We start from the raw sequence: 22,728 nt of genomic DNA, 5'->3' as shown, positions 1-22,728 counted from the left end.
GTGGTTTGCCATTCCCTTCTCCAGTGGACCACATTTTGTCAAAGAATGCTCAAATTACCATACAATTGCACTCATCTCACATGCTAGTAAAGTAATGCTCAAAATTCTCCAAGCCAGGTTTCAACAATACATGAACCATGAACTTCCAGATATTCAAGCTGGTTTTAGAAAAGGCAGAGGAACCAGAGATCAAATTGCCAACGTCCGCTGAATCATCAAAAAAGCAAAAAAGTTCCAGAAAAACATCTATTTCTGCTTTATTGACTATGCCAAAGCCTTTGACTGTGTGGATCACAATAAATTGGAAAATTCTGAAGGAGATGGGAATACCAAACCACCTGACCTGCCTCTTGAGAAACCTGTATGCAGGTCAGGAAGCAACAGTTAGAACTGGACATGGAACAACAGACTGGTTCCAAATACGAAAAGGAGTACATCAAGGATGTATATTGTCACCCTGCTTATTTAACTTAAATGCAGAAAGCCCAGAGAAATGCTGGGCTGGAGGAAGCGCAAGCTGGAATCAAGGTTGCTGGGAGAAATATCAATAACAGATATGCAAATGATACCACTCTTATGGCAGAAAGTGAAGAGGAACTAAAAAGCCTCTTGATGAAAGTGAAAGAGGACAGTGAAAAAGTTGGCTTAAAGGTCAACATTCAGAAAACTAAGATCATGGCATCCGGTCTCATCACTTCATGGCAAATAGATGTGGAAATAGTGTCAGACTTTATTTTTCTGGGCTCCAAAATCACTGCAGATGGTGACTGCAGCCATGAAATTAAGACGCTTACTTCTTGGAAGGAAAGGTATGACCAACTTAGACAGCATATTAAAAAGCAGAGACATTACTTTGCCAACAAAGATCCATCTAGTCAGGGCTATGGTTTTCCCAGTGGTCATGTATGGATGTGAGAGTTGGACTATAAAGAAAGCTGAGTGCTGAAGAATTGATGCTTTTGAAGTGTGATGTTGGAGAAGACTCTTCAGAGTCCCTTGGACTACAAGGAGATCAGTCCTGAGTGTTCATTGGGAGGACTGATGTTGAAGCTGAAACTCCAGTACTTGGGCCACCTGATGTGAAGAGATAACTCATTTGAAAAGACCCTGAAGCTGGGAAAGACTGAAGGCAGGAGGAGAAGGGGATGACAGAGGATGAGATGGATGGCATCATCGACTCAATGAACATGAGTTTGGGTAGACTCTGGGAGTTGGTGATAGACAGGGAGGCCTGGCATGTTTCAGTCCATGGGGTCACAAAGAGTTGGACATGACTAAGCAACTGAACTGAACTGAAGTGATTCCCACCTTCTTGCAGGAGAGAATCCCCACCCAGTGAGTCCTCAGTAGGATTCTAGCCTTCAGCCCACAAATGGCTGTGGCAGCCAGTCAGGTTTTCCAGAGAAAAAGAACATATCTATATCAATTATATAGATACAAAAATATTTAGATGATATAGAATATATAGCTAGGTATGGAATATTTTGATAGATGCAATTATAGCAATATGAGGAGAGAAAGTAGTGTTGACCAAGTAGTTCATGCAAACCAATTAATACTAGAGTGCCTATTAAAAGCTAGCTGCAATTAGAAGCCAAGTGTCCTTATCTGCTATTAAGAGCTCCTTCCACTCTCTGGGCACTGTCTTTTGTTGAGGTTGTCCACACCTCTCATTTTCTTCCCCTGGCTCTCTATGGGGTGCAGCTTTGTATCACCCCTTAGTGTCTCCTTGAATTCCCTGCTTCTGAACTCAGCCAGGAAACCTGATGACACCAATTGCTCAGCATTGCTTCCATTAACTGTAAGCATTTGCCCTCTCCTCCTTCAGAAAGACCCTGTGTCCTTTGAAATGAAATGTCAAAACATCAGACCTGTTGCAAACAGCTTCCCCCTACTTGCTGCATTTACTTAAGAGTTCTCAGAGGTCAAAAGAAAATAGATTTAAACGTTTCCCAGTCAAGTGCAGCCCTCACAGGGCTCTACAATGGACCTACCATGGGAGCTTTTTACACCTTCCCCAACTTCTATCTACGAATCGATCTAATATTGACTTCCCTGGGGTCTGCCTCCAGTCATTGTAGTCAGAAACAGCAGAGTGCACCTTCCATTAGTTCTGATTAGTGGTTAAAACCACTCATCTCTCTCTCTCTCTCTCTCTCTCTCTCTCTTTTCCTTAGAAGGTAAAGGAAAAAGGAGTTTTTCCTTGGAGAAGAGAAATGAGTGGAACATTCAGTCTGTCTTTTTCCATGGGTTTGCAGGTGTGATTGATGAAGTTGGCTCTCAATAGAACCTATAACCAAACAGACAGATGCCTAAAAATAAGTCCGGAGAGTGAGAATAAAAGACTTTGGTCATAAATCATTCAGAGGGTCCTTCACATGAGCAGAATAGAAACAAGGTTGCCACTTTCACAGAATCACAGACCACCACGGTCACAGGAAAAAGACCCCCACCCCTGCTGTTACAGATGGGTAAACTGAGGCTGGGAGAGGGAGAGCCAGTGTTGGCCACTCTCCATTCCCCGGCTTGGAGGTTGACACTGCTCTGAACTTGCTCCATCACTGTGGAGACTGTGAGCCTGACACGTGGCACTTACATCACACACATTTTCTCTTGCGGGTGTGCTCTGTCTCTCTGTTGTGTTGGACTGTTTGTGACTCTATGGACTGTGCCCGCCAGGCTCCTCTCTCATGGGATTCTCCAGGCAGATTTACTGGAGTGGGTTGCCATGCTCTCCTCCAGGGGATCTTCCCAACCCAGGGATCAAACCCACATCTCCTGTGTCTCCTGCATTGGCAGGTGGATTCTTTACCACTAGCTACCTGGGAAGCCCTTTTCTCCCTTCATAAATAGGTCTATAACATTGATTTCCTTGGCTTATTGGGAGGATTACTGGAAATACAGTTGAAAACATGCCTGGGAGAATCTAGTATCAGCACTTCATAGGTTGGCAGCTGTGTGTTAAATCTAGACAAAGAATGCTTTAGTAGCCAGGACTTGTTGGGGTGAGGGGGACTATCTAATATTTTTGGATTACTTCTGGTACCTCTCTGCTCTGTGAAATGCACCTTCATTTCCCTAATTGGATTTGAGAACACTGAGGTGCTCAAAACATGTATTAAAAGTTTGAGCCCAATTGTTTTGGTTCCTGCTTCTTCCAGTGCCCACAGCTGAGCTAGGGTGCTTTCTTCATCTATGGTTTTTCCTACTTTTTAACACTTGGGTTTTCTACTCTCCTAGTTTCCTTACCACAGCCCTAAAAAGTGAATAGGGCAGATACCGTTCTCACTTTTATTTTTGAGGGATGACAGTTGAGATTCAGAGATTTTCTTAACTTGTTATGGTTACAAAGCACTTGAATGGAAGAGCTAGGAGCTAACTCCCTGAATTTTCTGAGTGGCTGGCCAGGGGTATTCCTACCCCAAATAGATCAAGAAATAGCAGTTTGTGTATGGCCACCCCTGCCTAGCGATCTGTAGCTCTACTCTAAATGTCATTACCAATGGACAAATCAAGTGAAATATTAACTGCCAAAATGCAATGTATTTGTAAATAGGAAGGTTAATTAGGTTAATGGAACCTAACATGAAGATGGTATTTTATAGTTTCTAAAATGCTTTCAGATGCATTATCTCACTTGATCTCAGAAACAGGCCTGCGGGTAAGTTTAATGTTATTATTATCCCCATTTACTGCTGCAAAAAATGAGCCCCAGAGTGGTGAAATGGCTTGTCCAAGAGCACATGGACAAGAAATGTTTGAGTCTATATTTGAATACTGTACTTCCATCAGTTCTATCATCTTTCTACCAAACTAAACTGCATCTAGCACTGTACCTATAAGTTATTTTTAGTAATAACCACCAATAAAGTTATTTAAATAGCGCATATTTCAGTTTTTATCACATGCCAAATCCTGTGCTGGGTGGAGTGTGATTGCATCATTAATTAAACCAATTCACTAAATATGTACATTGTGCTGATTAAATAAAAAATACATTTCTAGGTTACTGTTATAAAAATGAGCTAACAACTTGCCTATCTCCTCTTTCATTTCCTGGGCCCTATGTTTTCTTGTCCTTCAGCATCGTCTACTGACTGCCTACTGGCCTCCTTCCTATGTGTGCCTGAAGCCACCTGTGCTCAGTGCCAAGTGAGAGGATCTGCTCTGGGGTTCTGCTTCCTCCGCCTCTAACCCTGCCATTTCCCTGTGATTCCCTAGGGAACTATGGGGGTTGTTTGGCTGTGCTGTTTCTATTGATTTCACTCGCTCCTCAGGATGCTGACTCCTGGTCAGCCCTGTTGACTCTATGTGTTAGTTACCTGGCTCTACGCCCAAATCACCTAAACTCTCTCAACCTCAGTTCTTCTCATCTCTACATTGTGGGTAATGATACCTACTTCATGAGATATTAAAGAGGATTAAATGGGTTGATGCATATACAGTGCTTAGAATAACACTTCAATAATTACTAGCTATGTGGCTCAGGTGGTAAAGAATCCACCTGCAATGTGGAAGGCCTGGGTTCAGTCCCTGGGTTGGGAAGGTCCCCTGGAGAAGGAAAAGGCTACCAGCTCCAGTATTCTGGAGAATTCCACGGACTGTATAGTCTGTGGGGGTCACAAAGAGTTGGACATGACTGAGCAACTTTCACTTTCATATTTCTTCTATAATCTTCATATAAGTGATATCTCTCCTTCATGTTCCTGTCTGGGATCTTAGACCCAGGCTAGATATCGACTCTGTGCGACCCCATAGACGGCAGCCCATCAGGCTCCTCTGTCCCTGGGATTCTCTAGGCAAGAATACTGGAGTGGGTTGCCATTTCCTTCTCCAATGAGTGAAAGTGAAGTCGCGCAGTCGTGTCCAACCCTCAGCGACCCCATGGAATGCAGCCTTCCAGGCTCCTCCGTCCATGGGATTTTCCAGGCAAGAGTACTGGAGTGGGGTACGTATAGCCTACATCCCTGCTTTTCTGCAAGAGAATCTGAACAGGATCCATGAATAAACACATTTTCCAGAACAGCTTGTGTTGTGGAATTGCTTATGTACTGGGTAAATGCCACCTCTTAACCTCTTGTTCTCAAAGCCCACTAGAACCAACCCTGGGTACTTATATTCAGAGGTCTGAGATCAGAACTCACCTTTCCCTTCCACATCAGAGAGGCTTCCTGGGATCCTATTTGCTCAGGACATTGGCTCTAGGGTCTCTTGGGTACAGACAGCCCCTGTAAACATATAGGACATTCCCTACCTCTGGGGGTAGAGGGTCAGGATGGTGGGGAATGGCCTTCTCTGTTTCCTTATATGGACTGCTATTTGTTACACATCTGAGTTTATAAGGAAATGCAATCGAAGCTGCCATTATGTTTAAAAAAATCAAGACACTCAGTTATGAAACATAGAACATATAATTAACTTTATTGAGCAGAACAAAGCATTTTATAAAAACTCACTCAGACTGAATTAATATAAGGATACTTAGCATAATGTGTATAGTTTAAATTACCGCCTACTAATCATCAAGCAGTTGAGTAGTAAAGTTGTTAGACTTTCAATTTGCAAACAAGTAGAAGAAGGAAAGGCCTATTTTTACTTTCTAATGATTAGATAGAGCATACATTTGTCCAACTGTGGTGTGGGTTCATGTCAGAGAGACAGGGTTCTGCTCTGAGTTTTGACATCTCAGTCTGGTAACCTTGCTCTGCATGTCATATATCTGCGTACTTTGCATTATTAGTCTGGCTTCCTGTCCCATACAGCCACTATTTCCTTATACTGAAGATCGCCTAATCCCCACAAAGAGCTGAGCTCCTCTTCCTCCCACTCCCAACAATTCTGATCCCAGGCAAGAAAGATTTAAAGAATCATAAGTCAATGTCTCAGGCTAATTGCTTGGACTCAGCTTCAAGTTACTCTTTCTACCTGCTGATATATCCCCTCATATAGCCAGTTCACTCTTGTGGGTTTCTGTGTATTTCTGATTCCAGGGACACCACTCTGAGATTCTTCCTTCTTGATCTCCACTTTTACCTTTTTCATGTGAAAAAGTTTCCATATCTCTGTTCTCTTCAAGAAGATACACAAGGAATGAATATGTTGCATTTTATCTTGTACTGTTGGAGAGAGAGCAGGAAGGATTTGGAATCAAGTGGATCAAGTCTATGTTTGGGTACTGATCATCCAAGTGAATTTGAATAAAGGTATCAGCATAAGTGAATCAATTAGGAATCCTGGTCATAAGTGTCAGAAAATACTGCTCATACTGGCTTAATCATTAAATGGGAATTTTTTTCATCATATAATTGGAAAGTCTAAGTCTTGCTTAGGTTCAGCTGGATGCATGTGATATCATTGGAATTTGACTTCTCTTCAGTATTTCTCTCTACCATATGCTGCGATGACTGTTTTTGGGTAGACTTGTCTCTCAAGGATGGCCGAAATTGACTTTTACCTTACATCCTCTTAAAATAAGTTTCTCATTGGTCTAATTCATTTTTAGATACCCATATATGAACTGTGGCCAGACATTTACAGTGCACTGATTGACATCAGCCAATTATCGTCATCTCTGGGCCTTAGTGTCCTAATCTATAAAATCGATATTGAATTGAACAAATATGGCAAAGTCTTATTCAGAGATCTAGTGGTTCTGCAGACCCCTTTAGTGACTGCTGAGGGAGAGCAATGTACTCCTGGCTTTTAGGAAGAGGGTGGCCTAAACTCCATCTCCTTCATCACTGTTTCAATCATCAGGTCTTATTTCACCTGTTTTTGATGTTGAAATTTTTAGTGGATGTATTGGTTCACTTTCACTGCTTATTAAAATATGCTGAAGCTAAGTAGCTTAAAACAATAGCAGTTTGTTTAGTTCATGTTTCTAAGGAATTCTCAGCAATCTGTACTGAGCTCAGCTGGGTGGTACTTCTGCTTGTCTCATCAGGGCTCACTCATCAGACTGAGGGCAGCTGGGGGTCAGTTTATGACACCTTTGCTTGTGATGGCTGGGGTGTTTGGGCTACTCTTTATTCAGCCTATTTTCCTCCAGGAGATTAGTGTGGGTTTATTTACATGATCATCCTAAGGTTACAAAGTGCAGAAGAATAGGGCAAACTGCAATGAGCAAATACTTTCTAAGCATCTCTTGTATCTTATTGGCCAACATTTTATTTGTCAAAACAAGAAAGAGAGCCAAACTGAGATTTAAGGAGTGAAGACACAGACTCCATCTCTTGATATGGCAAACTGCAAAGTCACAGCATAAAAGGCATGAATGCAGGGATTGATTGGAGGAATTTCTGGCCATTTTTGCACCCTATCGAGATAAACTTCGGAGAAGGCAATGGCACCCCATTCCAGTAATCTTGCCTGGAAAATCCCATGGAAGGAGGAGTCTGGAAGGCTGCAGTCCATGGGGTCGCTACGAGTCAGACACGAGTGAGCAACTTCACTTTCACTTTTCACTTTCACGCATTGGAGGAGGAAGTGGCAACCCAATCCAGTATTCTTGCCTGGAGAATCCCAGAGACGGGGGAGCCTGGTGGGCTGCCGTCTATGGGGTTGCACAGAGTCGGACACGACTGAAGAGACTTAATAGCAGCAGAGATAAACTTGGGTCTTCCCTTGTAGCTCATCTGATAAAGAATCTGCCTGCAATGCAGGAGACCCTAGGTCGATTCCTGGGTTGGTAAGATCCCCTGGAGAAGGGATAGGCTACCCACTCCAGTATTCTTGGACTTCCCTGGTGGCTCAGAGAGTAAAGAATCTGCCTGCAATGCAGGAGACCTGTGTTTGATTCCTGGGTTGGGAAGATCCCCTGGAGAAGGGATAGGCTACCCACTCTAGTATTCTTTCCTGGAGAATTCTCATGGATAGAGGAGCCTGGTGGGCTACAGTCTATGGATCAAAAGAGTCCACATGCCTGAGCGACTAAACACAAGATAAACTTGAACATGTGAAGAAAGAGTGCCATGTTGTTGTAAGTGTGAGAACTCTGACCAGAGCATCTCTGAGAGCCTTTCCAAACTGATTTTCTCTAAATTTGATTACTCTTGCCTAGACCTTACTACTTGCCCATTTCCCCTAATCTCCCTCTCTGCCTTTCCCAGAATATCTGTCACAGCGTGGGGACCCAAATTATCAAGGCCAATTAATTTGGTCCAGGTCTGTGACCTAATTCAGCATAAGCCTCCAATTCATGCATACAGTAGGAAACTTGTTAATTTATAACTTGCCCCACTTTAAAAGTTCCAATCTTAACTTGAGCCAGGTTTTATGTTTTTTTAAACTGAGGTCTTTGATCTATAGGCAAGAGCTTCGCATCTTAAATAAATAACAGGTCAAATTCATATTTAGAGACATGAACCAGGAGCAGCACAGTTTTCATTACTAAGACCTACTTTATGCTGGTTTCTAAATTAGAAACCCTTCCATGGAGACTGCGGGTTCGCCTTTTTCATGGTTTAGAAAGATTCTACCTTTGTGTCCTCAAAGTGCTCATCCATCTCTCAGCCTGACACACTGAGCTCTTCTGGCCACACTGAACTGTCTTAGAATTCTCTGAATGCCACGTGCTCTTTCCTGTCTCCCAACCTTTGTTGATTTTTTCCCCTCTGCCTAGAACGCCTTCCAGATACTCTACTGGGTTCCCTTCATGTGGATATTTCATTCAAGTTCTCAAGTTCCTAGTTTATATACTATCTCTTTCTATAAGTCTTACTGTCTTAACACTCTACCAAGCCATGGTTAAAGGTTCTTTCTCTTTGTAACCTTAACAGCTTATACTTAACCAGTCAAAGCAATGGTAAATTGCAAAGTACTTGTACCATAAGTATTGTTTTCATAAGAGTATTGCCTCTTTCCTTGACTCTGCTCCCCTTTAGCCTGTGAGCTTTGGAAGACAGGGACTCATTCACAGCTGTTGTGATGCAGTTTGATGTACTGCAGGCAGCCAATAAATATTTGGTGATTGGATTAAATCTCTTTCAGTAATGAGTTTCCCTCATTTTCAGGGAAGAGAGTCAATATATTAGTTATTAATAATAATAGTACTATTACTAATAACAATTGCAGCGAACATGTATTGATTACATACTAGACATTGTACTATATAATTTATTTGCATTATCTCACTTAACCACCCTAAAAACTCTAAGAGGTAAGTGGTATTACTATTATCCCTTAAAGGTAAAGAAGCTGAAGCACAGAGTAGTAATTAACTTATCTGAAGACATGGCTTTATCAGTTAGGATGCTTCTGACTGCAAGTATCAGAAACCGAAAAGTAAGATACTTTTAAAAAGTAAGGATAATTGATTTTCTTATATAACATCAAGTTCCTCTAAATGACAGCTACAGAGGACTGCATAATTCAGCAGGTTAACAACTTCCTCTATCAGTTCAGTTCAGTACAGTTCAATCACTCAGTTGTATCCGACTCTCTGCAACCCCATGGACTATAGCACACCAGGCCTCCCTGCCCATCACCAACTTCCGGAGTTTACCCAAACCCATGTCCATTGAGTTGGTGATGCCATCCAACCATCTCATCCTCTGTCATCCCCTTCTTCTCCCAACTTCAATCTTTCCCAGCATCAGGGTCTTTTCAGATGAATCAGTTCTTCACATCAGGTGGCCAAAGTATTGGAGTTTCAGCTTCAACATCAGTCCTTCCAATGAATGTTCAGGACTGATTTCCTTTAGGATGGATTGGTTGGGTCTCCTTGCAGTCCAGGGGACTCTCAAAAGTCTTCTCCAACACCACAGTTCAAAAACATCAATTCTTCAGTGCTCAGTTTTCTTTATAGTCCAACTCTTACATCCATAAATGACTACTGGAAAAACCATAAGTTTGATTAGATGGACCTTTGTTGGCAAAGTAATGTCTCTGCTTTTTAATATGCTGTCTAGGTTGGTCATAACTTTTCTTCCAAAGAGCAAGCGTCTTTTAATTTCATGGCTGTAGTCACCATCTGCAGTGATTTTGGAGACCCCCAAAATAAAGTCTATCACTGTTTCCACTGTTTCCCCATCTATTTGCCATGAAGGGATGGGACCAGATGCCATGATCTTCGTTTTCTGAATGTTGAGTCTTAGCCAACTTTTTCACTCTCCTCTTTCATGTTCATCAAGAGGCTCTTTAGCTCTTCTTCAATTTCTGCCATAAGGGTGGTGTCATCTGCATATCTGAGGTGACTGATATTACTCTCGGCAATCTTGATTCCAGCTTGTGCTTCATCCAGCCCAGCATTTCTCATGATGTACTCTGCATAGAAGTTAAGTAAGCAGGGTGACAATATACAGCCTGACGTACTCCTTTTCCTATTTCGAACCAGTCTGTTGTTCCATGTCCAGTTCTAATGGTTGCTTCCTGACCTGCATACAGATTTTTCAGAAGGCAGGTCAGATATTCCCAGGTCTGGTATTCCCATCTCTTTCAAAATTTTCCACAGTTTATTGTGATCCACACAGTCAAAGGCTTTGGCATAGTCAATAAAGCAGAAATAGATGTTTTTCTGGAACACTCTTGCTTTTTCCATGATCCAGCGGATGTTGGCAATTTGATCTCTGGTTCCTCTGCCTTTTCTAAATCCAGCATGAACATCTGGAAGTTCACAGTTCATGTACTGTGGAAGCCTGGCTTGGAGAATTTTGAGCATTACTTTGCTAGCATGTGAGATGAGTGCAGTTGTGTGGTAGTTTGAGCATTCTTTGGCATTGCCTTTCTTTGGGATAGGAATGAAAACTATTCCAGTCCTATGGCCACTGCTGAGTTTTCCAAATTTGCTGGCATATTGAGTGCAGCACTTTCACAGCATCATCTTTCAGGATTTGGAATAGCTCAACCGGAATTTCATCACCTCCACTAGCTTTTTCCATAGTGATACTTCCTAAGGCCTACTTGACTTCGCATTCCAGGATGTCTGGTTCTAGGTAAGTGATCACTCCATCATGATTATCTGGGTTGTGAAGATCTTTTTTGCAGCCAAAGACAGAGAAGCTCTAAACAGTCAGCAAAGACAAGACTGGGGGCTGCCTGTGGCTCAGATCATGAACTCCTTATTGCCAAATTCAGACTTAAATTAAAGAAAGTAGGGAAAACCACGAGACCATTCAGGTATGACCTAAATCAGATCCCTTAATGATTGTACAGTGGAAGTGACAAATAGATTCAAGGGATTAGATCTGATAGACAGAGTGCCTGAAGAACTATGGATGGAGGTTCATGACATTGTACGGGAGGCAGGGATCAAGACCATCCCCAAGGAAAAGAAGTGCAAAAAGGCAAAATGGTTGTCTGAGGAGTCCTTAAAAATAGCTTTGAAAAGAGAAGTGAAAGGCAAAGGAGAAAAGGGAAGATATACCCATTTGAATGCAGAGTTCCAAAGAATAGCAAGAAGAGGTAAGAAAGCCTTCCTCAGTGATCAATGCAAAGAAATAGAGGAAAACAATAGAATGGTGATATCTTCAAGACTAGAGATCTCTTCAAGAAAATTAGAGATACCAAGGGAACATTTCATGCAAAGATGGGCAAAATAAAGAGCAAAAATGGTATGGAACTAATAGAAGCAGAAGACATTAAGAAGAGGTGGCAAGAAAACCCAGAAGAACCATAAAAAATCTTCATCTGTAATGCAGGCTTTTTCCACCTTTTTGTCTTACCTCCCTGTCTGTCAGACCCTTCCTCCAGCTAATTCATCTCATGAGAGCCATAGTTCAGGCCTCACATTCATCCATATCATATCCAGTGAAATAAGAGATATGTCTCTTTTTATCAACAAGGCAGCCTGTTCAGCAGTCATCTGGTAGAATCCTACTCATCTGTCATAGGCTATATGGGATCACATGTTTACCTTTAAACCAACTGGTGGTAAGACAAATGCAATTACAATTCAAGATTTATCTGGGAAGCGGGGATAGGGCCACCAAAGACAAAGGTAGGCATGTAAAGAAAATAATGGGCTATCAACTAGAAAAGCCAGGATAAGGAGGATGGAGTTTTGGGTAAACAACTCTCAGAATCTGCTGAAGTTTGCAAGTGGTAAAGTCAACATTCAAAACACAGGCAGTCTGACTCCAAAGTCTGAGTTTCTATACAAATTCTAGATTTAGCATGTCAGATTTTTTAAAAACAGTATCTTTTGATTTGGCTTACATTGAATCCATGAGTTAATTTATGGAGAACTGAAATTTTGACAATATTGAATGGCATATTTGTTTTTCCACTTATGTAGGTTTTCTATAATTTCTCAGCATTGTTTTATGGATTTTTGTGTATAGATTTTGCAAGTATTTGTGAAATTTAACCCTTGATATGGTTTTTGGTGCAGTTATAGATAGCATTGTTAGTTTTATTTTTTAAATTTCAGCTTTTAATCATTTATTGTGAGACTGTAGAAAGGACACTAATTTTTATATTTGAGCTAATAATATCCTTACTAAGGTTATTATTAGTTCAAATAATTTTTTTAAGATTTCTTGGGATTTTGTATGTAATTATGCCAGCTATGAATGAGGACAGTTCTGCTTCATTTACAATCTACATAGTTTTTATTTACTTTTCTCGCCTATTTCAGTAACCAGGATGTCCAGTGCAATATTGAATAAAGTGATGAAAGCAGACACCTTATCTTAGGAGGAAAATATTAAGTTTTTCATTATAAAATATGATACTGCTAAAGGTCTTATATAGATGCCCTTTCTCAGTTTGAGGAAACCTCATTCTATTTTTATTTTACTCAGAATTTTTTTTATCATAACTAAAAATGAAACGTTGGCAAGTGCTTTTATGTATCCATTGAGATTATCTTACAGTTTTTATTGTAGAATCTGTTGATATGGTAAGTCACATTGATTGATTTTTAGATGCTGATGCAATCTCATCTTCTTAAAATAAACCCTACTTGCTGTGCTGTGCTCAGTTGTGTTCAACTTTGTGACCCCATGGACTGTAGCCTACCAGGCTCCTCTGTCCATGGAATTTTCCAGACAAGAATACTGGTGTGGGTTGCCATTTCCTACTCCAGGGGATCTTCCTGACTCAGGGATGGAACCCGCATCTCTTGTGTCTCCTGCTTGACAGGTGGTTTCTTTACCACTGTGCACCTGGAAAGCCCATTTAGTCATGATACATTATCCTTTTTCATAGGATTTTATTTGTTAATGCTTTATTAAGAATTTTCACTTCCCTGTGTATAAGGATTATTTTTTGTGTGTGGTTTATTTTCTTTTCATATCATTATATTTTGGTATTGGAGTAAAATAAGTCAGAAATTGTTCCTTCCTTTTTCTAGTTTGCATCGACTTGGCATAATTTCTTCCTTAAAATTTCTTAGATGCTAGAATTTTTCAGAGAAGCTGTCTGAACATAAAGGACTTTTGAGGGAATGAGACAAGGAGAAGGATTTAACTATAAATATAAATTTTTAATGGATCTAGAGGTATTCAGATGGTCTAATTCTTCTTGAGTGGACTGTGACAAGATGTGTCTTTCAAGAAATGTGTCCATTTGATCTGAATTCTCAAATTTATTGATATAAGTTTCTCATAACTTATATTTTTAGTATCTGTAGTTATGTCCCCTATTTCCTTACACTGGTCATTTGTGTCTTCTCGCTTTCTTTTCTTTTTTAATTGGTCTGACAAAAGAGGATTGTCTCCATTGATATTGAATATATGTGTGTTTGATAGACCACAAGATAGGCTATTCTAATTAGCATAAAGTTCAAGTCAAATCATAGATAAGCCATAGATAAGCCAGAATGACTTCCTCATACCTCAATAAATTCAATATCCAGAGGTCCAAATTGAAACAGAAGATTCAGGTGGTAACAGAGTTCAGCTTTATACTTTCACAGACTGGTGTCTGTGATTCAGATAAGACATTTGGAAACTGTAATTCATATTAGGAAACAATATTTAGCATAACAGATTTTGGAAGAGACGGATAAGCCTGCACAGTAGCCACAGTCCATGGGACTATCTAGACTTAGAATTGTCAGTCTTATTCATTTGTTTCAAGTAGTCTTCCTGGTACAGGTAAGTAAGCGCTGGCTGGTGTGTCCTTTGCTCAAAGATAGGCAAGGTTGTTAATTAGTGAGGGAACTGAATGTTGAGGGAGGTTGGAGGCATCATACACTAGAAGGTTTCTTTACTGAGGGGACTCTATGACTCTTCCTTCTCAGCCCTGTCTCTCATCTCTTTCCCAGAAGTTTCCTTGGCTATTTGCCTGTCATCATAACCACCTTGCTGCTCTATTAATGCTTGTAGCTTTCCAAGGTGATATTTGCATAGTGAATTCTATCTAGCTCAATCTGTTACTAGCATATAGACAGCAATATCTGAGCCAGACATGAAACCTTTTGAACACAGCTTCACCTGCTCAGTGGAAGTCCCTCTGCCTTTTGGGTCTACATCATGGTTCTTCCTTCTTCCTCTCAGGGTGACCTCATGGCAGCTCCCAGTTTCTTCTGTTTCTCTGTCACCCTGAGTGGTTATATGAAAGTATCACTCTTCTGTACTATCCTGGCTGATACTATCATGGTTGGACTTTAGAAGGTGCTGAGGTCCCAGGAGGCTCAGGAGCAGTAATCAAATAACAGAAGCAACTGGATCCAAACTTTGAAAAAGGAGTTGCTTTTGAAACTAGTCAAATGGCTTGGCAAAGAAACTAGGGCCAGGTATGGTGGTTGACTTACAGGAGATACAAAATTAGGGAAGTACAGAATCGGACACGACTGAAGCGACTTGGCAGCAGCAGCAGCAGCAGCAGAAATGATGAATGAGGAACAGGGTTTGAGATGAAATCAGCTGAGTGAGCTTTGTCTGCTTCTGTTTTCTCCCAGATCATTAAGTAGGCATGACCAATTCACACTTGTGCCCACTTCCCCATGAGGTGGCATTGCTCAGACCCTGCAACCACCCCTCCCCAGCCTTTTTGATGTTCCACTCAGTTTAGCCCAGTGTTTGCTTTTTATTTCACATTCCATGTCTTTACTTGCCAGTGTTTAAAGATTAGGTATCCTTTTATATTTCTTTATGATATTTTCTGGTTCTTAACATCTGTATCATACCAGGTCAGTGCCCAGTTCTAGCCTTAAGGCTGTATCCGAATCACCCCACTGGTCAGTTGGCTTTATTGATGTCCTAATCAGACCTATCCAAGCCTCTTTGAGCAAAAGTCCAGACAGCTACTAGTGATAATCATTCAGTATTTTTTATACTTAGTTATAAGGCTATATTTTACAGATACGACTGTATTATAGGCTTTGAGTGAGGAAGGCTAGGAAGGATAAAGTAGGCAGGTGGCATCCATCTTTTCAGCCCTAATTCTTGCAGGAAGGCAACAGAATGATGGCTAAGCCTGGGCCTCCTAAAATATACCACAGGTCTTTAAAAAGTTACTGAGTTTCGAGGAAACATCCTCTTCATCAATTGTGGTGCCACTATCCAGAGGCTCTAGGGGAGATTCTAGTTTATCTGATTAGTTGTAAATAAGAAGGGCATGTAGGATGATTGAGGGTCATGTGTGCCTTGGGCAGAAATATGATGTGAAACCAGTTTACAAATTGGACCTGGCCCCAAATATTTCTTCCTTTCAACTCTGAGTATGTAGGGGAGGTAGCTCATTTTAAAATATGTTGACTATATCTTCTAATTAAACACTGAAAACTACTTTTTAATATATATTCAAAATGATAAAATAATTGCTAAATTATGTAGATTTTTATGGTGGGCTTGAAACAAGCCGATTTTTTTAAATTGGCACCTTTTGCTGATTCGAAGATGTTAATCACAGGGACCCTAATGGGCCTATCAGACTTCTCTAATGTATTCAAATAAAATGAGCAAAATCATTAAATGCCCAAATATTGATTTAAAGTGCTCCAAGTGGTAATGAAATTTGGCTCTCTACTTGAGACAGGGCACATTGGCTGTGTACTTTAATTTCAAGGAAACTGCTGAAGTATGAGAAGGGTGGAGATGAGTCAGAGAAAGAGGAGAGTGAGCTGAGCTTAAGAAACATAAGACACCAACCACTGGGCTAGAATGAACCATTGGTTTAGACAGAGAGAAGGTAACAGTTGAAAGGATCTTATTAGCCCAAGAATTGTATAAGTATCCAAGGTTAGTGCCAAGGCACTAGTCTCAGATTGCCTTTAAAAAGGAGTGAAGAGAGAAGAAAATGTCAGACATTGGGCTCCAGCTCTTTGCCTTTCAAGACCAGCATGAAATAAAACTTAAAAAGAATGTCCATCACAGATAAGGCAAGTCCATGCACACTTCTGACCCAACACCCATGTATTAGTTTCCTATTCCTATTATTTTCTTATTCCTATTCCTGCCATAAAAAGTAACTCCAAATATTGTGGCTTGAGACAGCAGAAATTTATTCTTTCAGAGTTTTGGGGAACAAATCTAAAGGTGTGTCTAGGATTATACTCCTTCCAGAGGTTCTAGGAAAGAATGGGTTCCTCTTCCAGCATTTGATGGTTGCCAGCTTCCTTAACTTATGGCTGCTTTGCACCAGTCTCTGCCTCTGCCCTTTCCTCTGTGTGTCGCTGTCTTCTCCTCTTCTATCTATCTCATAAAGATACTTGTCATTGGATTTAGGGCCCACCTGGATAATCCAGGATGATCTCAAAATCCTCAACTTAATAAAATCTGTAAAACACTTTTCTCAAATAAGGTAATATTCATAGTTTCTGGACAGTTATTCATTATTGTGGTGTCCACACCTGCATATGGTAAAAACCTTCTTGCTCTTCCCACCAAGGCATACCTTTTTAGGGGTTACCATTTGATCTGCTACTATTAATTATGTCTTTAGTTCACCCTGGGCAAATTTTCTTAGGATCTACAGGATGAAGAGAAACTAAGCGGTATATTTTATGAAAAGTTAAATGTCAAGAAGGAGCTGAGGTTATATTCAGAAAGATGGATGAGGGAATGTTTCTGGCAGAGGAAACAGGTTGTGACTAGGCTTGGAGGCAAGGGTGACTATTGGTGGCCATCTAGGAGAAGAAAGAAGAGCAAGATTGAGGGGCAGAGAGCATGGGGGCTGTGCTGATGGAGAAGCCATATAGAGCAGGGCCTGGCAGATCATACAGAGTTTGGATATATCCTGAGGATAGGGGCTTCCCCGGTGGCTGAATGGTAAAGAATCTGCCTGCAATGCAGGGAACCCAGGTTCAGTCTCTGGGTTGGGGAAGGTTCTCTGGAGAAGAGAATGGCAACCCACTCCAGTATTCTTGCCTGGAGAATCCCCTGGACAGAGCCTGGAGGGCTACAGTCCATGGAGTCCCAAAGAATCAGACATGACTGAGTGAACTAACACTTTCACTTTCAAGGGGAAGTTGAAGACAGTTTTAATCTGAGAAGGGATATAACTTGCATCTTAGGTGTAAGAAGGAGCTCTGGAGGTAAGAAGACCAGTTGGGGACCTACTATAGTTGAGGAAACCCGGGATAGGTTTGTGGCGATATACTGAAAGAAATGAGGATGGGTTTTTCTCATTGTTTAGGACATGAGATCAATAAGAAGAGCAAGTAGCTAGTTAAACAGAGCATGCCATTGACCCTGACCTCATTCCCTTTTCAGATGGTTCAGTTCTTTTTTGAAGCTCATTCAGATCTGACCTATTTCTGTCTCTATCTTCAGTTTATCCCTTGTTTTGTCTTCCTTGAATAGGTCTTTAACCCAAGCCAGTTCTGATCTTTGTTATCTTTTTGGTCAGCATTAATATCCATGTGGAATCTTATCCCCCTCCTCTGCCATGAGTTTGGCAGCAAATACCTGAAAACAGCAACTGGAAATTAGAAGGGATTGCAAGATCATATGATGGCTAGGTCATGAGTCTAACCCTCCTCTGCTTTCTGTGTGCCTATTAAAATGATCAAGAAGATTTAAAAAAAAAGAAAAAGCAAGCTTTACTGCTAGAAATTATGGGAAAGTGACAGATATACAACTTGTTAAAGACACAAAGTGGTTTTTTAAAAAGCAATGAATCATTTATTTGGACAAGACAAAAAAAAATCTCCTCATTGTTTTCTTTTAAACAGAAAGTAGAATATTTTAAATATAGAGTTGACTCTTGAACAACATGGGTTTGAACTTTGTGGGTCCCCTTCTGCGTGGACTTAAAAACAAAATTGTACTATAGTAATACACTATCGGTAGTTGGTTGAAGTTGTAGATGTGGAGTTAGTGATACGGAGGGCTGCTGCTGCTGCTGCTGCTGCTAGGTAGCTTCAGTCGTGTCCAACTCTGTGCCCACCAGGCTCCGCCGTCCTTGGGATTCTCCAGGCAGGAACACTGGAGTGGGTTGCCATTTCCTTCTCCAATGCATGAAACTGAAAGTGAAGTCGCTCAGTAGTATCCGACTCTTAGCCACCCCATGGACTGCAGCCTACCAGGCTCCTCTGTCCATGGGATTTTTCAGGCAAGAGTACTGGAGTGGGGTGCCATTGCCATCTCCGATGGAGGGCTGACTGTAAAGTTATATGCAAATTCTCCACTGTTCCAGGGGTTGGTGCTCCATTCCTCCTGCTTTTCAATGGTCAACTGTATTAGTTCTCTTTTTTGACAGAATTCTTTTCAATCTGATCTCAGAAACTGGTTCTCATTTTAGGATTCACATTTGAGTAATGCATATGTACCCATTGTGGGCTTCCCTGGTAGCTCAGGCAGTAAAGAATCTGCCTGCAATGCAGAAGAGACTTGGGTTCCATCCCTGAGTTGGGAAGATCCCCTGGAGAAGGAAATGGTAACCCACTCCAGTATTCTTGCCTGGGGAATCCCAAGGACAGAGAAGCCTGGTGGGTTACAGTCCATGGGGTGGTAAAGAGTTGGACATGACTGAGTGACTAACACTTTTACTTTACTTCATTCACCCAATACAGCCAAATGATGGTACTTGAATCCTGGACAATTTTTCGTTATTGTGATGTCCATACCTGCCTATGGTAAAAAAGAAACTGTTTGCTCCCCCCCAGCAAGTCCCTTTTTTCCAGCCAATACTGGCCTTCTTTATATAAGTCAGATTCTCATAAATAATCATAGATAGTCAACTTCACTATTATCTTCTTAGAATTTTGACATCTTCCTGATCTTTTTCGAGTACTTTGGTTACTCAGTGAACTGTTGAAATGTCTCTTTACCCTTCAGCTTAAAACAAAACAAACAAATCCACAAAACTATTCTGAATAACAGAGATAGAAGATAAATTTAAGAAAATTACCTGAGAAAAAGAAATAATTGGGGGAGGAGCATGACAAGCAGATTCAGGATATTCAAAATATGTAGGATAATTCAAGGAGGAGAGAATTGTGTAAACAGAAAACAAGAGAGGAAAAAACTATTCATGATAGAACAAAATTTATTTTTAGATTAGAGGGGCCCACTGTGCACCAAGCAAACTGCATAAAACAATTAAACATCTGGATTTACACTGGTGACTTTTTAAAAAAAAATTAGAAGTAAACAAAACACAACAGGCATGTAGACAGTAAAACAGTCACCAGAAAAAGAAGTAAACAACAAAGCTAGGCTGACACTTCTGGAAAAACAAGCAAACCAACAAACCAACTAAATTCCAATAGTCAAAAAATTACTTCTACAGAATACAAGAAAAAGAATTAGAATTGTGACTGAGGTAGTTAAAATAAATTAAGTAGTCTTTCCTATAGGAATGCAAGAAAGGGGTATTCTTGGTTCTGGAAGGGCTGAGTTGGTAAACTGTTCTTGAACCCTCTCTGAAAAAAAAACAAAGTATGTGTGATGGTATCGTAAGGTGATATTTATAACCTTAAGTTATGAGGAAAGATTTCAGTCAGTATATGAGCCATTACATAAAGAACTCAGGAACTGAAATGTCACAGTATAAAAAAACTAGTGGTGAACAAAGAAAATCAACAAAGTATGGATTTGTGTAGTGCATAGAATATAGACAGACATATATTGAAAGGAGGTAATTTTAAAAATGATATATAACTGTCAGTCGTAATCCAATAATAATCAGGGTCTGAAATCCAAGATCATAAAAGCAAAGGGAGAAATGTACTCAGTTCTTCATGTAACACAGGCAGGAATCAAGAGCGCTGACTCATAGTCAAGAGGTGGAAACAATGTCCATCAACAGATGAGTAGATAAAGAAGATATGGTAAATATGTACGATGGAATATAACTCAGCCATTAAAAGCAAAATAATGTTATTTGCAGCAACATGGATGCAAGTGGAGATCATCATACTAAGCGAAGTCAGAAAGAGAAAGCCAAATACCATATGATCTCACTACATGTGGAATCTAAAAGATGACACAAATAAACTTATCTGCGAAACAGAAACAGAATCACAAGCATAGAGAATAGTCTGGTAGGTGCCAAGGGCGGGCAGGGTGGATGGGGGATGAATTGGGAGGATGGGATTAGCAAATGCAAATAGACATATATAGAATGGATAAACAACAAGGTCCTACTATAGAGCACAGAGACCTATATTCAGTATCCTGTGATAAACCCTATTGGAAAAGAATATGAAAAAGAATATGTATGTAACTGAGTCACTTTGCTCTACAGCAGTATTTAACACAACATTGCAAATCAACTATACTTCAATAAAAAATAAAATTTTCAAAAGAGCATGATTCATTTTCAACATTGATGAAAAGTCTTAAAATGAAACTTGAAGATACTTTTGAATAGAATAAAAAGTAACATATTTCTCTTGGATGAGTGAAAAGCAAAAAAGACATTAGTAGAAGGACTTCCCTGGTGATACAGTGGTTAACAATCCACCTTCCAGTGCAGGGGACAAGGGGACAAGCTGCAACAGCTGAGCCCATGTTCTCTGGAGCCTATGCACCGCAAGCCCGTGTGCTGCAATGAAGGGCCTGAGAGTCGCAACGGGAGATCCCACACGCCTCGGCTGAGACCTGATGCAGCCAAGTAAACAAATATTTTTAAAAAGACATTACTAGAAACAGCAATCATCAGTCATAGCTTCCCTTTTATAGGTGCCACCTCTGAAAATCAGTCCTCTGCCCAGAGACCCAGCAGCCAGAGTATGCCACTGAACCCACACAACAGGGCAATACTGAACCAAGGATGCAGTTCAGAGGGAGGCCTGAATCATCCACATTTCTCTGCTTGGAAATTTGAACAGTAAAACGTGAAGATCTGGTCAGCACTCCCTCTGGACTAGCTCTGTAGGTCACCTCAGCTTCCGGTGAGCTGATCCGAGTGCTGTGTGTAAATAGGAGAGGTGGCTTGCTGAAATAAGCTTCAGAATGGAGCAAGCACCCAGAAGAAAGAGGTGAGTGCTTTTATCTATAGATATTGTCTTTCTATATAAAGACATGAAAACTGCTACACCTCTGAGAAAGTGTAGAGCTTTCTGTTCCTTATAAATAAGATTCTTAAAAGTCACTACCCTTAGCAAAAGAAAAAGCAATGGAACATGAAAGCAACAAATATTACAACATTGGTGATAGGAAGTTTAATAGTCCTCATATCAGATATAAATGGGTTAGAAGTTCCTAATAAAAAATAATAATATAAGTAACAATTCTCAGATTGCCCCATCACTCCCGTGAAAGGTGAAGAACCATCTGATTATAAGAAGAAGACAGAGAGAACTTTGGAAATTAAGCGGCTCCTGCACTGTGGGAGAGTTGGTACCTATTTCTACTCTGCTCTCCACCCTGTCACCACTGTTTGGTATTGTTATTGATAAGTGCAGGCGATCATCTTTTGAAAAGCAAAGAACATTTTCCTGATATACTTCCTTCTTCTTGCCCTGTAATGAATTTGTGGTTACCAGTAAATAAGATCTTTTGTGTATGGCGGTGGATAGCATAGTGATGGCAAGGAGAAGAAGCAGAATCTCTGTAGATATAGTTTATCTGGAAACGGGTGATGGCTTTTCCATGTGTGTTTGAAACACAACCCCTGGGTCAGCTCAAGTGTTGCCAAGTGAACTTGGATAAGGAAGTAACATTTTACAGAATGCCTACTAAGTGTAGGCTCCTTGCCTGGTCTTTTAAAAACTTGAAACTATTCCATATCAGTGATTTTAGGAATCTGATAAAAGGCTGCTGCAGCCATCCAAACTTTGGCTCAAAGATTGCTAAGGGATTACTTCCTGTCTGTTTGCTTCGGGCCTCTTGAATTTTGTCTTCTTTCCATTTCAGTCTTTTTGCTTTTGTATCTGGTTTCTCTCTGTCTGTCTTGACTTGGATTAATGAACCTTTTAAAGAGCATTTCCCCAGAATTCAAAGAAGAACATATTCCATTCGTTGAACAAAGCATGAACAAGCAACTCATACATGCCATGAACATTTCGTGCATTTTTTTTCCCCTCAACAGAATCCTCAAGTGTCAAGCACCACTGCTGTGAACAAGGCAGAGGGCCTCTCCTACCATATCCTGCCCCAACCTCTGGGTCTCCGCTTACTCTTAGCCAGACCCCTGCTTGTCAGGACAGGGGAATGACCACCATGGCGTCTGCACCGTAGGTTTCTAGCCTCATGACATCTAATCCTGTAAGTTAGGTGTTAGTATCTCCCTTTTACCAAGGAGAAGCATGTGCCCTGCACATAAAAGTCAATTGCTCATGGTTCCAGTGCTATAACATAGGAGTCAGGATTCAAATCCAGATTTGCCTGATTTCAAAACGTGTACGCTTCCTGCTGCTGCTGCTGCCAAGTCGCTTCAGTCGTGTCCAACTCTGTG

This window comes from Capricornis sumatraensis, chromosome 16, assembly GCF_032405125.1.
Source record: "Capricornis sumatraensis isolate serow.1 chromosome 16, serow.2, whole genome shotgun sequence".
NCBI classification, from domain to species: Eukaryota; Metazoa; Chordata; class Mammalia; order Artiodactyla; family Bovidae; genus Capricornis; species Capricornis sumatraensis.
This window is presented reverse-complemented; position numbering follows the sequence as displayed.